The 16,489-nt window shown below is 37.3% G+C and overlaps 1 protein-coding gene across 11 annotated transcripts in view; it reads left to right on the forward strand.

The window, feature by feature from the left end:
- NCOA6 (nuclear receptor coactivator 6) overlaps positions 1 to 16,489 on the forward strand; it is a 99,686-nt gene that overhangs the window by 28,881 nt on the left and 54,316 nt on the right. For 9 of the 11 annotated variants that reach the window (XM_036824376.1, XM_036824380.1, XM_036824387.1 and 6 more), the window contains one exon: positions 13,002 to 13,110. The exons of the other annotated variants lie outside the window; for them this stretch is intronic. The gene's annotated coding sequence lies outside the window, so the exon portion shown is untranslated. The remainder of the gene's footprint in view (positions 1 to 13,001; positions 13,111 to 16,489) is intronic. 11 annotated transcript variants of the gene reach the window in all.

The following is a 16,489-nucleotide window of genomic DNA, read 5'->3' on the forward strand; positions in this document are numbered from 1 at the left end:
TTTTCTCTTGCTGCTTTTTTTTCTTTTTTTTGGCCATGCAGTGTGGCTTGCGGAATCTCAGTTCCCCAACCAGGGATTGAACCCTGGCCACGGCAGTGAAAGAGCCAAATCCTAACCACTAGACCACCAGGGAACTCCCGACTCTTGCTGCTTTTAAGATTCTCTCTTTATCTTTAATTTTTGGCATTTTAATTATAATTTGTCTTGGTGTGGACCTCTTTGGGTTCATCTTGTTTGGGACTGTGTACTTCCTAGATGTGGATGTCTGTGTCCTTTCCCAGGTTAGGGAAGTTTTCAACTATTATTTTTCAAATAAATTCTCTACCCCTTTCTGTCTTCTCCTTCTTGGGCCTCTAAACTGCGAATGTTAATATGCTTGAAGTTTTCCCAGAGGTCTCTCAAGCTAGCCTCATTTTTCTAAATTCTTTTTTCTGTTCAGCTTGTATAATTTCCACTACTCTGACTTCCAGTTTGCTCATCCATTCCTCTGTATCATCTGATCTACTGTTGATTACGTCTGGTGTATTTTTTCAGTTATTGTGTCCTTCAGCTCTGTTTGGTTCTTCTTTATTTTTTCTGACTCTGTTAAATTTCTCACTTTGTTCATTCATTCTCCCAAGTTTGTTGAGCATCTTATGATCATTACCTTGCACTCTTTGTCAGGTAGATTGCTTATCTCCACTTGGTTTAGTTCTTCTTCTTTGGTTTTGTCTTGTTCCTTTGTTTGGAATATATTCCTCTATTTCCTTGTTTTGCCTAAATTTCTGTTTATTTCTATGTATTAGGTAGGTCAGTTACATTTCCCAATTTTGGAGACATGGCCTTATGTAGGAGATGTCCTATGGGGCCCAGCAGCATACTACCCTCTGGTCACTAGAGCTATATACTCTTGGGGTGCCCACTGTGTGGGCTGTGTGGGTCATTCTTTTGTGGCAGGGCCAAGTACTGTGGACATGCTGGTAGGCAGGGCTGGCTCCCAACCAGGTCGTGCCTCATGGGGTGGCTGCAAACCCACTGGTGGTGGGGCTGGGTCCTGGTGCAACTGGCTACAGGGCCCCAGGGGTCTCTGGGCTGGTGTTGGCCCATGGGTGGGAGGGGCCGGATCCCTAGGGGGCTGAGGCTGGTATTGGCCCGCTGGTGGGTGGGAAATCCCCTGGCACTAATAGGCTAAAGGGAGTATTCCAAAATGGCTCTTGCCAGCACCAGTGTCCTCATGGTAAAACAATCTCCACCATATGGCTGCTGCCAATGTCTGTGTCCCCAGGTCGTGCCCCAGTTGATGCCTACCTCTCCAGGAGGCTGTGCAAGATTAGCAAATGGTTCTGACCCAGGCTCCTTTCAAGTTACTGCCTCTGTGCTTGGAGAGCATGTGAGATTTGGCATGCACCCTTTAAGAGCAGAGTCTCTGTTTCCTATAGCTTTCTAGCTCTTCTGTACATAAGCCCAGCTGGCCTTCAAAGCCAGGTATCCTGGGGGCTCATTTTCCTGGTGCAGAATCCCTGGGCTGGGGATCCTGATGTGTCTTTAACCCCTCGCTCCTTGGGGAGAACCTATGCAATTGTGATTATCTTCTCCTTTGTGGGTTGCCTACCTGAGGGTATGGGTTGTTTTTTTTGTGTTGTTTTTTTAATAGCTCTTTAGTGGAGTATAATAGCTTCACAATACTGTGTTAGTTTCTGTTGTACAACAAAGTGAATCAGCCATATGCATACACATGTCCCCATATCCCCTCCCTCTTGAGCCTCCCTCCCATCCTCCCTATCCCACCCCTCTAGGTCATCGCAAAGCACCCAGCTGATCTCCCTGTGCTATGCTTCTGCTTCCCACCAGCCAACTATTTTACATTTGGTAGTGTACGTATGCCGATGCTACTCTCACTTCGCCCCAGCTTCGCCCTCCCACCCCATGTCATCAAGTCCATTCTCTATGTCTACCTCTTTATTCCTGCCCTGCAACTAGGTTCACCAGTACCATTTTTTTTTTAGATTCCATATATATGCGTTAGCATACAATATTTGTTTTTCTGACTGACTTCACTCTGTATGACAGACTCTAGATCCATCCACATCACTACAAACAACTCAATTTTGTTTCTTTTTATGGCTGAGTAATATTTCATTGTATGTATGTGGCACATCTTCTTTATCCATTCATCTGTCGATGGACACTTAGGTTGCTTCCATGTCCTGGCTATTGTAAATAGTGCTGCAATGAACATTGGGGTGCATGTCTCTTTTTGAATTATAGTTTTCTCAGGGTATGTGCCCAGTAGTGGGATTGCTGGGTCATATGGTAGTTCTATTTTTAGTTTTTTAAGGAACCTCCATACTGTTCTCCACAGTGGCTGTATCAATTTACATTCCCACCAACAGTGCAGGAGGGTTCTCTTTTCACCACAACCTTTCCAGCATTTATTGTTTCTAGCTTTTTTGATAATGGACATTCTGTCTGGCATGAGGTGATACCTCATTGTAGTTTTGATTTGCATTTCTCTAATAATTAGTGATGTTGAGCATCTTTTCATGTGCCTCTTGGCCATCTGTATGTCTTCCTTGGTGAAATGTCTGTTTAGGTCGTTTGCCCATTTTTAACTGGATTGTTTGTTTTTTTGATATTGAGCTCCATGAGCTGTTTGTATATTTTGGAGATTAATCCTTTGTTGTTTCATTTGCAAATATTTTCTCCCATTCAGAGGGTTGTCTTTTTGTCTTGTTTATGGTTTCCTTTGCTGTGCAAAACCTTTTAAGTTTAATTAAGTCCATTTATTTATTTTTGTTTTTATTTCCGTTATTCTAGGAGGTGGGTCAAAAAAGATCTTGCTGTGGTTTATGTCAGAGTGTTTTTCCTATGTTTTCTTCTAAAAGTTTTGTAGTGTCTGGTCTTACATTTAAGTCTTTAATCCATTTGGAGTTTATTTTTGTGTATGGTGTCAGGTAGTGTTCTAATTTCATTCTTTTACATGTAGCTGTCCAGTTTTCCCAGCACCACTTATTGAAGAGGCTGTCTTTTCTCCATTGTATATTCTTGCCTTCTTTGTCATAAATTAGGTTCCCATATGTGCGTGGGTTTATCTCTGGGCATTCTATCATGTACCATTGATCTATATTTCTGTTCCTGTGCCAGTACCATACTGTCTTGATTACTCTAGCTTTGTGGTATAGTTTGAAGTTGGGGAGCCTGATTTCTCCAACTCCGTTTTTCTTTCTCAAGACTGCTTTGGCTATTCGGGGTCTTTTGTGTTTCCATATGAATTGTAACATTTTTTTATTCTAATTCTGTGAAGAATGCCATTGCTAGTTTGATAGGGATTGCATTGCATTTGATAGGGATTGAATCTGTAGATTGCTTTGGGTAGTATAGTCATTTTCACAATATTGATTCTTCCGATCCAAGAACATGGTATATTTCTCCATCTGTTTATGTCATCTTTGATTTCTTTCATCAGTGTTTTATAGTTTTCTGAGTATAAGTTTTTCTCCTCCTTAGGCAGGTTTATTCCTAGGCATTTTATTATTTTTTTTTACAGTGGTAAATGGGAGTGTTTCCTTAATTTCTCTTTCTCATTTTTCGTTGTTGGTGTATAGGAATGCCAGAGATTTCTGTGCATTAATTTTGTATCCTGCAACCTTACCAGATTCATTGGTTAGTTCTAGTAGTTTTCTGGTGGCATCTTTAGGATTTTCTATGCATAGTAGCATGTCATCAGCAAACAGTGACAGTTTTAATTCTTCTTTTCCATTTTGTATTCCTTTTATTTCTTTTTCTTCTCTGATTGCCATGGCTAGGACTTCCAAAACTATGTTGAATAAGAGTGGCGAGAGTGGACATCCTTGTCTTGTTCCTGATCTTAGTGAAAATGCTTTCAGTTTTTCAACATTGAGTATGATGCTTGCTGTGGGTTTGTCATATATGGCCTTTATTATGTTGAGGTAGGTTCCCTCTGTGCCCACTTTCTGGACAGTTTTATCATAAATGGATGTTGAATTTTGTGAAAAGCTTTTTCTGCATCTCTTGAGATGATCATATGGTTTTTATTCCTTAATTTGTTAATGTGGTGTATCACATTGATTGATTTGTGTATATTGAAGAATCCTTGCATCCCTGGGATAAATCCCCCTTGATCATGGTGTATGATCCTTTTAATGTGCTATTGAATTCTGTTTGCTAGTATTTTGTTCAGGATTTTTGCATCTGTGTTCATCAGTGATATTGGTCTATAATTTTCTTTTTTGTGATATTTTTTTCTGGTTTTGGTATCAAGGTGATGGTGGCTTTGTAGAATGAATTTGGGAGTGTTTCTCCCTCTGCAAGTTTTTGGAAGAATTTGAGAAGGATCGGTGTTAGCTCTTCTCTAAATGTTTGACAGAATTCACCTGTGAAGCCATCTGGTCCTGGACTTTTGTTTGTTGGAAGATTTTTAATCACAGTTTCAATTTCATTACTTGTGATTGGTCTGTTCATATTTTCTGTTTCTTCCTGATTCAGTCTTGGAAGGTTATACCTTTCTAAGAATTTGTCCATTTCTTCCAGGTTGTCCATTTTATTGGCGTATAGTTGTTTGTAGTAGTCTCTTATAATCCTTTGAATTTCTGCAGCGTCAGTTGTGATTTCTCCTTTTTCATTTCTAATTTTATTGATTTGCCTACTCCCTTTTTTTCTTGATGAGTCTGGCTAAGGGTTTATCCATCTTGCTTATCTTCTCAAAGAACCAGCTTTTAGTTTTATTGGTCTTTGCTATTGTTTTCTTCATTTCTATTTCATTTATTTCTGCTCTGATCTTTATGATTTCTTTCCTTCTGCTAACTTTGGGTTTTCTTTGTTCTTCTTTCTCTAGTTGTTTTAAGTGTAGGGTTAGATTGTTTATTTGAGATTTTTCTGTTTCTTGAGGTGAGATTGAATTGCTATAAACTTCCCTCTTAGAACTACTTTTGCTGCATCCCATAGGTTTTGGGTCATCGTGTTTTCGTTGTCATTTGTTGCTATGTATCTTTTTACTTCTTCTTTGATTTTTTCAGTGATCTCTTGGTTATTTAGTAGCGCACTGTTTAGCCTCCATGTATTTGTGTTTTTTACAGTTTTATTCCTGTAATTGATTTCCAGTCTCATAGTGTTGTGGTCAGAAAAGATGCTTGATATTTCAGTTTTCTTAAATTTTCCAAGGCTTGATTTGTGACCCAAGATGTGATGTATCCTGGAGAGTGTTCTGTGTGCACTTGAGAAGAAAGTGTATTCTGCCACTTTTGGGTGGAATGTTCTGTAAATATTAATTAGATCTATCTGGTCTATTGTGTCATTTAAAGCTTGAGTTTCCTTATTTATTTTCTGTTTGGATGATCTGTCCATTGGTTTAAGTGGGGTTTTAAAGTCCCCTACTATTACTGTGTTACTGTTGATTTCTCCTTTCATGGTTGTTAGCATTTGCCTTATGTATTGAGGTGCTCCTATGTTGGGTGCATAAACATTTATAATTGTTATATCTTCTTCTTGGATTGATGCTTTGATCATTATGTAGTGTCCCTCCTTGTCTCTTGTAACAGTCTTTATTTCAAAGTCTATTTTATCTGATACAAGTATTGCTACTCCAGCTTTCTTCTGATTTCCATTTGCATGGAATATATTTTTCCATCTTTTCACATTGTCATGTGAAGGGCATTGTCATATTTACATAGATCGACATGAGCAAAAGCTTGAGCAAAATAGTCTCTTGTCCTTTTAATTCCTTTGTTTCTGTGGCTGTTTTCTTTTTTTTTTAAATTTTATTTATTTATTTATGGCTGTGTTGGGTCTTCGTTTCTGTGCAAGGGCTTTCTCTAGTTGCGGCAAGCGGGGGCCACTCTTCATCGCGGTGCGCGGGCCTCTCACTATCGCGGCCTCTCTTGTTGCGGAGCACAGGCTCCAGACACGCAGGCTCAGTAGTTGTGGCTCACGGGCCTAGTCTCTCCGCGGTATGTGGGATCTTCCCAGACCAGGGCTTGAACCCGTGTCCCCTGCATTGGCAGGCAGATTCTCAACCACTGCGCCACCAGGGAAGCCCCGCTATTTTCTTCTTATTTCTTATTTTATATATTTGGACTTTTCCCTTTTTACTTACTACATTAACTGGTGGTTTAACTATTTCAGTCTTTATGTGTCCCTAGGTCTGAAGTGGGTCTCTTGTAGACAGCATATATATGGGTCTTGTTTTTTTATCCATTCAGCCAGTCTTTGTCTTTTGGTTGGGCATTTAATCCATTTACATTCAAGGTTATTATCGATATGTGTGTTCCTATTACCATTTTCTTAATTGTTTTGGGTTTGTGTTTGTGGGTCTTTTTCTTCTCTTGTGTTTCCTGCTTAGAGAAGTTTCTTTAGCATTTGTTGTAAAGCTAGTTTGGTGGTGCTGAATTCTCTTAATTTTTGCTTGTTTGAAAAGCTTTTGACTTCTCCATCAAATCTGAATGAGATCCATGCTGGGTAGAGTAATCTTGGTTGTAGGTTTTTCTCTTTCATCACTTTAAGTGTATCCTGCCGCTCCCTTCTGGCCTGCAGAGTTTCCACTGAAAAATCAGCTGATAACCTTATGGGAATTCCTTTGTATGTTATTTTTTGTTTTTCCCTTGCTGTTTTTAATATTTTTTCTTTGAATTTAATTTTTGTTAGTTTGATTAATATGTGTCTTGGTGTGTTTCCTAGGGTTTATCCTGTATGGGACTCTCTGTGCTTCCTGGACTTGGGTGACTATTTCCTTTCCCACATTAGGGAAGTTTTCAACTATAATCTCTTCAAATATTTTCTCAGACCGTTTCTTTTTCTCTTCTTCTGGGACCCCTATAATTCCAATGTTGGTGTGTTTAGTGTTGTCCCAGAGATCTCTAAGATTGTCTTCAATTCGTTTCATTCATTTTTCTTTATTCTGCTCCTTGGCAGTTATTTCCACCATTTTGTTTTCCAGCTCACTTATTCGTTCTTCTGCCTCAGTTATTCTGTTTTGATTCCTTCTAGTGTATTTTTCATTTCACTTATTGTGTTGTTCATCTCTGTTTGTTTGTTCTTTAGTTCTTCTAGATCTTTGTTAAACATTTCTTGTATTTTCTCAATCCGTGCTTCCATTCTATTTCCAAGATTCTGTATCATCTTTACTATCATTACTCTGAATTCTTTTTCAGGTAGATTGCCTATTTCCTCTTCATTTATTTGGTCTTGTAGATTTTTACCTTGCTCCTTCATCTGTGACATACTTTTTGCCATCTGATTTTTTCTTTTTTTTTGAGAGATTGTGCTCCTGTTTTACTTGTTTGGCCTGAGGCTTCCAACACTGGAGTTTGTAGGCTATTGGGTAGAGCTGGGTCTTGATGCTGAGATGAGGACCTCTGTGAGACCTCACTCTGATGAATATTCCCTGGGGTCTGAGGTTCTCTGTTAGTCCAGTGGTTCAGACTCGGAGCTCCCATCGCAGGAGCTTCCACCCAACACCAGGCTCGCGAACCAAGATCCCGCAAGCTGGTTCACTCGGGTTCCTCCTGTCTCCTTGGGTGTTAGAGTCCCCCACCAGTAGCCAGCAGGCACCCTAGTTGTGGGGAGATGCTAACTTTGTGTCTTCCCACACCGCCATCTTGACTCCGCCTCGGGGTATGGGTTTTGACTATACCGTGTCTCTGTCCCTCCTACCCACCTTATTGTGGTTCCTTCTTTTTATATTTAGTTGTGGAAAATCTTTTCTGCTAGTCTTCAGGTCATTCTTATAGAGAGTTGCTCTGTATTAGTTGCAATTTTGGTATTCCTGTGGGAGGAGGTAAGCTCAGGGTCTTCCAGAAACTGCCATCTTGGTCACACCCTCTAACTTCTTCCCAGCTTTAGATGACAGATGCCCCTAATCTTTCTCCATTAAGCAAGCTGCTGACTTTTGGGCTGAAAAGATATATTTTGTCATGTTAAGGAAATGCTAGTATATTTCTATATATTTGAGGTTTTTTGTTTTGTTTTGTTTTTTTAATCAAGAAGCGTTGTTTTACTTCATAAGAATTGGGAAGTTTTCTTTTTGCTCTGGAATAGTTTTAGGTATTATCCTCTTTCTACAGGGTTAATAGTGTTTCATTAAATCTGTGTGTGGTGCTTTTGGGGGCATTGTCATATTTACATAGATTGACCTGAGCAAAAGCTTGAGCAAAATAGTCTCTTGTCCTTTTAATTCCTTTGTTTCTGTGGCTGTTTTCTTCTTATTTCTTATTTTATATATTTGGACTTTTCCATTTTTTTTTAATTAAAATAAAATAACTTTATTTATTTATTTATTTTTGGCTGTGTTGGGTCTTCGTTTCTGTGCAAGGGCTTTCTCTAGTTGTGGCAAGCGGGGGCCACTCTTCATCGCGGTGCGTGGGCCTCTCACTGTTGCGGCCTCTCTTGTTGCGGAGCACAGGCTCCAGACACGCAGGCTCAGTAGTTGTGGCTCACGGGCCTAGGTGCTCCGTGGCATGTGGGATCTTCCCAGACCAGGGCTCGAACCCGTGTCCCCTGCATTGGCAGGCAGATTCTCAACCACTGTGCCACCAGGGAAGCCCTGGACTTTTCCATTTTTACTTACTAGACTAACTGGTGGTTTAACTATTTTATTGATTTCTTTCCCCCAGTGTACCAGTGTTCTAATTTGTCTATGCTACTGGTTTTCTGATTAATTTGTTTTTATCTGTATTCCTTCATTTTGCTTCCTTTCAGTTCACTTTATTGGTTTTTTTCCCCTAACTTTTTTAGTCAAATGTGTATCTCTTTTTTTTTTTTTTTCCCTGGTATAGGTGTTCATGGCTGTGTGAATTTTCTTCTCTACTGGTTCGGCTGTATTCTTTAGGTTCCAATATGTAGTAGTCTCCTTATTTCTAGAAATTGTGCAGTTTTGGTTTCTTTTTTAACCCAAATCCAAGGGTTTTGTTGTTGTTTTAAGGTGAAAAGGCCTTTGTTTCTTTATTTTATTTTAAATTTATAATTTTGGTGCATTGTCACCAGAGGTTTTGACTGTCCTATTGTTACTTTTGGATTTATTGAGATTTTCTTTATGGCTTTTTTTTTTTTTTTTTTTTTGGCTGTGTTGGGTCTTCCTTGCGGTGCACGGACTTTCTCTAGTTGCAGTGAGCGGGGGCTACTGTCCGTTGCGGTGCATGGGCTTCTCATTGTCTTGGCTTCTCTTGTTGCAGAGCACGGGCTCTAGGGGCACATGGGCTTAGTTGCTCCGTGGAATGGGAGATCCTCCCGGGCCAGGGATTGAACCCATGTCCCCTGCATTGGCAGGCAGATTCTTAACCAATGCGCCACCAGGGAAGCCTCTTTATGGCCTTTCTTAAAGGTTAATTTTTATTAATGTTCCTTTGGAGACTTATAAACTGGCTTTTTCTTGAATTAAAAAATAGTTAAGAGATAGGTATTTCTCTAATAATTATTAATACCTAGTACATATATCCATCTAAAGTTTTGAGATTATAAAATCAATATTTGGCAATAATGTAAAACTATAGCAGCCCAGTTAAAGACATTGTAGATTGATATTTTCTTATTAAGAGGGAAATTTTTTCTGATGCATGCCAAAATTATGCAGTTTCCATGCATAATTTCTATGTGTACAATAAAGAATACTTTAGAACCTGAACTGAAAATTTAATGAAAAATAAAATGTATAGCTATTATAGATAAAGTAGGAAAAAACTAAAATCTTTGGAATATCTTTATGGAGTTTAAATACAAAATTTGAAATTCTGTTAGAAGAAGTAGGTCTTGTATTTAGTGTATGTACAAAATATTTTTATTTTGGCTCCAAGCATTTGCGAACAGTGTGCCATGATGTTAATTCATTTTAATTTGACAGATTTATTTATTTTAGGCTTATATATATATATTTATATATATTTTTTAATTGAAGTATAGTTGATTTACTATGTTGTGTTAGTTTCAGGTGTTAGTTTCACAGCACAGTGATTCATATATACATATATATATATATATTCTTTTTCAGATTCTTTTCCCTTATAGGTTATTACAAAATATTGAGTATAGTTCCCTGTCTTTGTAGGTCTTTGTTGGTTATCTATTTTACAATATATATAGTGGTGTGTATATGTTAATCCCAAACTCCTAATTTATCCCTCGTCTCCTTCCCCCTTTGGTAACCATAAGTTTGTTTTCTATGTCTATGAATCTCTTTCTGTTTTGTAAATAAGTTCATTTGTATCTTTTTTTTTTTTATTTAGATTCCACATATAAGCAATATCATATGATATTGGTCTTTTCTCTGTCTGGCTTACTTCAGATAATCTCTAGGTCCATCCATGTAGCTGCAGGTGGCATTATTTCATTCTTTTTTATAGCTGAGTAGTATTCCACTGTGTGTGTATATGTGTATGTATGTAAATATACACACACACAGACGCACCACATCTTCTTTATCCATTCATCTGTCGATGGACATTTAGGTTGCTTCCATGTCTTGGCTATTGTAAATAGTGCTGCAGTGAATATTGGGGTGCATGTATCATTTCAAATTATAGTTTTGTCCGGATATATGCCCAGCAGTGGGATTGCAGATAACTCTAGTTTTAAGGAACCCATACTGTTCTCCATAGTGGCTGTACCAATTTACATTCCCACCAACAGTGTAGGAAGGTTCCTTTTTCTCCACACCCTCTCCAGCATTTATTATTTGTAGACTTTTTGATGATGGCCATTCTGACCAGAGTGAGGTGATACCGCATGGTAGTTTTGATTTGCATTTCTCTAATAATAAGTGATGTTGAACATTTTTTCATGTGCTTTTTGGCCATCTGTATGTCTTCTTTGGAGAAATGTCTATTTAGATCCTCTGCTTTTTTTTTTTTTTTTGAAATAAAAAGATGTTTAATTTTAGGTTGTCTACTTAACAATTCAAACTTAGAAGTTAAACAAAACAATAAAAACAAGGTCCAAACTCTATAAGTATAAACCTAGATGGTTTTGAAAGGAAATATACCCAAATATCAGTAGTGATCATCTGAGTTTTGGGATTACAGTTGATTTTATTCTTTAAAAATATTCTGTATTTTTAAAGATCTCTATAAAAATTATATATTCTTTTATAACTAGAAAAAAACCAATAAATTGTATTTTATCAAACAATTTCTCATTGAGTAAGCTTTTTAATGTTGACTTCTACCTCAATAAGTTTTAGGAAAACATGAAAAGACCTTTGGACCTTTGTTCTTTCAGCTCTCTGCTAGGTGTTTTCACAAACTATATCTCATTTAATCCTCACAGCACCCTCATGAGATTGTTACTTCCCATTTTACAGATGAAAAATATGAGGTTCAGAGAGGTTAAGCAATATATCTAAGCCCTTTCAGATAAGCAGTGATTCAGCTGCTCACTGGCTAACTGGTAATTCCAATCCAGATCTGTTGAACCTTGAAATTTATACACTGCTGAGTGTCACACTGCATACACTGCATACATTAAAATTTTGAATTTTGAAAGTGAAAATTATCAATCATGTTAATTAAAATAATCATTGCTATACTGAAGTCTATATGATTTGTGAATATTGTTTCCCAATATTCTTTTCACTTTCTTTTTTTTTTCACACACACACACACTGTATTTTATTTTTACAAGAGATAAACTGACACCAAGCATTGTAAATGGATGACCACAACAAAAGCAACAGTGATTGCAATTACCAAACACGAAACACACTCATACTATGTCATAATATTGACATTCAGTCCAGTAATCCTCCACTGTAACAGCTCCTTTACTTTGCAGTGAAAGTTGATTTGTATATTTTTTGCCTCTGAGTCCTTGTGGGATTTTTTTTGTTTGTTTATTCAAACAAAGTCACAAAAATTATAATCATCCTCATCAGTTCACTCAGTCCCATGTAATTTTTTTTTCACCTTGATCTTTTGTTAGCACTTTTATGAATTCATCAGTTTTCCATTAGAGTTCTGAAAATGCTTATTCATTCAGTTCAGCAGTATAGTCAGTTACCAGAAACCTGTACTTGTCAGAGTCTTTTCCATGAATTCCTTGAAGATGAAACCCTTTTATAGGAACATTTTTGCGAAAGCATCAGAGTACACCCAGAACTGTCTGTAAATGACAAAAGACTTAAAAATGACCACGGTTAAAGATTTGATGAAAGTTCATAATAATGCAATTGACAAGGAAATTTAGTTATTTCTGAGATATACATTTTAAAGTAATAACTAGAATTATGACTTATAACATTATACCAGAACATATAAGATTTTTAGAAATTTCATGTAGTGTCTGAAACATTTATATTAACATATTTCCATACAAATAACCCAAAGAAAGTTTAGTATTAGTTGTTTTTTTGTTTGTTTGTTTGTTTATACTGCAGGTTCTTATTAGTCATCAATTTTATACACATCAGTGTATACATGTCAATCCCAATCGCCCAATTCAGATCTTCTGCCTATTTTTTGATTGGGTTGTTTGTTTTTTTGTTATTGAGTTGTATGAGTTGTTTTTATATTTTGGAAATTAATCCCTTGTCAGTCACATCGTTTGCAAATACTTTCTCCCATTCTGTATGTTGTCTTTTGTTTACAGTTTCCTTTGCTGTGCAAAAGGTTTTAAGTTTAATTTGGTCCCATTCGTGTATTTTTATTTCCGTTACTCTAGGAGACGAATCTGAAAAGATATTGCTGTGATTTATGTCAAAGAGTGTTCTAATTTGACAGATTTAGAAATGAATATATAGGGAGGGCTCTAAGGCTTAGGGTCCCAGTTTCATGATTCTGGTATATGTCCCTTAGTTTTGCTTCTGTATTCTTTGAATTGCTTGGTGATGAGTGCTTTAAGATCTCAGAAAAAAAAAATATTCTTTGCAGATTTAATGAAAACCCTATTTTAACATTGTCTGAAGATGTCTAAGTTGACTTGATAAATTGTGATATTTGCATTCTGATGCAAGGATGGGTCACCTCTGTAATTTCTGTATAATATTGTACTTTTATTTTTCCTTTTTTTTTTTTTTTTTTTAGAATTTTTATTTGGCTGCTACCTTAAAATACAAGCCCTAAAAATGCCAGCTTGTTTGGACTTAGAAGATGACCTGGATAAATGATAAAAATTAATAAGAAAGACATTTTGGTGAGTGAAACCTTATGTGAGAGTGAGTATGGCTCAGCTTAATTCCAAGCAGTGGAATGACACTACCAAAGTTACATTGCAAAAATTCTCTAAGTTTGAGTGCCTTCTGTTTCTCTGGGATTAAGACCTTGGTCTCTTTTTTTTGTTGTTTTCTCTCCCAGGGAGTCCACAGACCTCCGAAGAGGCACATCATAAGACTTAAATGCATTTTAAATACCTGGTCTTCTCCAACACTACACCAAACCCAGTGTAGTTTACTGGGGCCTAGTGTTCTATCAGTCAATCTTGTGAGTCATGATTTAGATCTTCAGCCTATTTTTTGATTGGGTTGTTTGTTTTTTTGTTATTGAGTTGTATGAGTTGTTTTTATATTTTGGAAATTAATCCCTTGTCAGTCACATCGTTTGCAAATAGAAATTAGAAAAATTGAAATTAGAAATTGAAAACTGATGGCCTGTGGGCCATATGCAGCTGCAGTGAGTTTCATTTGGCCCATATTTTCCAGAAATGTAAATCAATTTTAAAATTTGGAGATTTTACTAAATATATGGATTTTAGTCTATTCTTAAAATTCAGAATGTTAGTCCTGGGCCTGCACAACACCTTCTGTCCCTCCAGAAAGGAATAATAAAGTGGAGCAGAGTAGCAGCTGCTGAGCATAGATGGGTATGCGAGTTTCCTATTGCCCAAACCATTCATACAGTATGTGCAAATGCATTTAATATTCAGTGTTCTTCTCTTATTTACTTTATGTGCCTGACTCCTGTAGGTATATGAATTTGTGATTTCTGAGGTGCATGATAGCATCTTGTCTTTTTGCTCAAATGGCAGATAATCTGAATAGTCTGTGACAATCTTTTAACCATTATTAACATAGGAATCTGAATATATATAAATATACATATAAAATATATATTTAAATCTGGAAAGACTGGTGTAAGTAATTAAATATATATAATATATATGATATAAATTTATATATTTATAAATATATATATGTTCAAATATGTTTATTTTTAAAACATACTGTGATTTGGAAGATGTTCATAGATAAGCTTCTTAGCATTCCTGATGTCTGGCAGAGTTTTACCATGGAGCAGTACTATGTTTCTGGTATGCTTGCTTTTTCCTTTTTTTTTTTTTGGCCACACCACATGGCATGTGGGATCTTCCCCCACCAGGGATTGAACCCGTGCCCCCTGCATTGGGAGCGTGGAGTCTTAACCACTGGACCACCAGGGAAGTCCTCTTTTTCCTTTTTTTTTTAAAAAAAAAACCCAATTAACTCTTTATTATGATCAATTTCAAATATATATAATTTATAGTACAAATAAAAATATAATGAACACCTGTATACTCATCACCTATAATTAGCCATTATTAACATTTTGTTATATTTGATTAATCTGTTTTTTCCTCAATTATTTTCAAGATTAAATTGCAGACATCATGACATTTTACCTCAAAATGCTTCCGTATGCATCTCTTGGGACTTCCCTGGCAGTCCAGTCGTTAAGACTCTGCACTTCCATTGCAGGGGGCACGGGTTTGATCCCTGATCAGGGAACTGAGATCCCTCGTGCCACGTGGCGTGGCCAAAAAAATAAATAAATGCTTCAGTATGCATGTCGTAAGAGACAATAAGAACATTGTCCAAAATAACCACAACACCATTATTATCACACCTAACAAAATTAGTAATAATTCCCTAATTATCCTAAAAATGTGCTTTGCATCTGTTTTTTTTCAAACCAATATCCAATAAAGTACTGTACATTGCATTTGATTTTTTAAAAAAATATTTATTTATTTGGCTGCATTGGGTCTTAGTTGCGGCAGGCGGGCTCTTCGTTGTGGCATGGGCTTCTCTCTAGTTGTGGCACGCGGGCTCCAGAGCGCGTGGGCTCAGTTGTTGCAGCATGCACGTGCTCTCTAGCTATGGTGTGCGGGATCTAGAGTGCACAGACTTAGTTGCCCTGTAGCATGTGGAATCTTAGTTCCCTGACCAGGGATCAAACCCTCATCCCCTGCATTGGAAGGTGGATTCTTCAACCGCTGAACTACCAGGGTAGTCCCCACTGCACTTGATTTTTAAGGCTCTTAAGTCTCTTTTAATGTAGAACAGTTTTACCCACCCTTTTTTTCCTGTGACCACTGACTTATTGAAGAGGCCAAGCCAATTGTGCTGTAGAAATCCTACACTCTAGATTCATCTGATTATTTCCTCATGGTGTTCTTTAACTTGTTCCTCTGTCTCCTGTTAAAAACTTGGTAGATTCAGGTTAAACATTTTTGGCAGGAATATTTCATAGGTAATGCTGTGCACTTAATAGTGTACATAATTTCTGGTTGTTTCTCTGTTAATGATGCTGAGGTGGATCATTGCGTTCAAGTGGTAGAAGTCAAGTCTTTCCATTGTGAAGTTACTGTTTTCCCTTTGCCAAGCAGCAGATATCTGGGATGATACTTTGACATCGTGTGACTATCCAGAACTCTGTCGAATTTTCACATAGTGTTTTTTCCTTACTGATGATCCTTGCCTGAAATTTTTTTGTTTTATTTTTTTATTTTATTTATTTATGGCTGTGTTGGGTCTTCGTTTCTGTGCGAGGGCTTTCTCTCTAGTTGTGGCAAGTGGGGGCCACTCTTCATCGCGGTGCGCGGGCCTCTCACTATAGCGGCCTCTCCTGTTGCGGAGCACAGGCTCCAGACGCGCAGGCTCAGTAATTGTGGCTCACGGGCCCAGTTGCTCCACGGCATGTGGGATCTCCCCAGACCAGGGATCGAACCCGTGTCCCCTGCATTGGCAGGCAGATTCTCAACCACTGCGCCACCAGGGAAGCCCCTGCCTGAATTATTTTATTAGGGATTGCAAAACTGTGGGTTTTCTAATGATACCATCTTTTTATATTTAAGTTGGCATTCTTCCATAAAAAAAGCTTTCCTTTATCAACTGGAGCTCTTTGGCTCCTGAAATGGTTTCATTTGGAAATCTTTTTCATTCTACCTTGGACAAGTAGAATAAATAATATGCTTGCTTTTAAAATTTCTCCTGAATATCATATTTGTTTTTAGATTCTTTATAAAAGATCAAAATAGCCCCAGTAAGAAGTTAAATCAGTAGGTAATCTGGAAATTATGTGGGTGAGCAAGATAACTGGTGGTTAATCTTAGCAAACCCAAAGAAATAGCACACGTTCATGATAGATGATCATAAATAAGCAAATGAGTCTCTTGAGCTAGTCAGCTATACTGTTGGAGAGAGTTTTCACTGAACTACATTTTCACTCAAAGATTACTCCATTATTTTGATAATAAATCCTTAGATTTTAAGTGGGCATTAATCTCAAAGAATATGTTATCTGGAAGAAGTTTCTTT

The sequence above is a fragment of the Balaenoptera musculus genome, chromosome 15 (genome assembly GCF_009873245.2).
Source record: "Balaenoptera musculus isolate JJ_BM4_2016_0621 chromosome 15, mBalMus1.pri.v3, whole genome shotgun sequence".
NCBI lineage: Eukaryota > Metazoa > Chordata > Mammalia > Artiodactyla > Balaenopteridae > Balaenoptera > Balaenoptera musculus.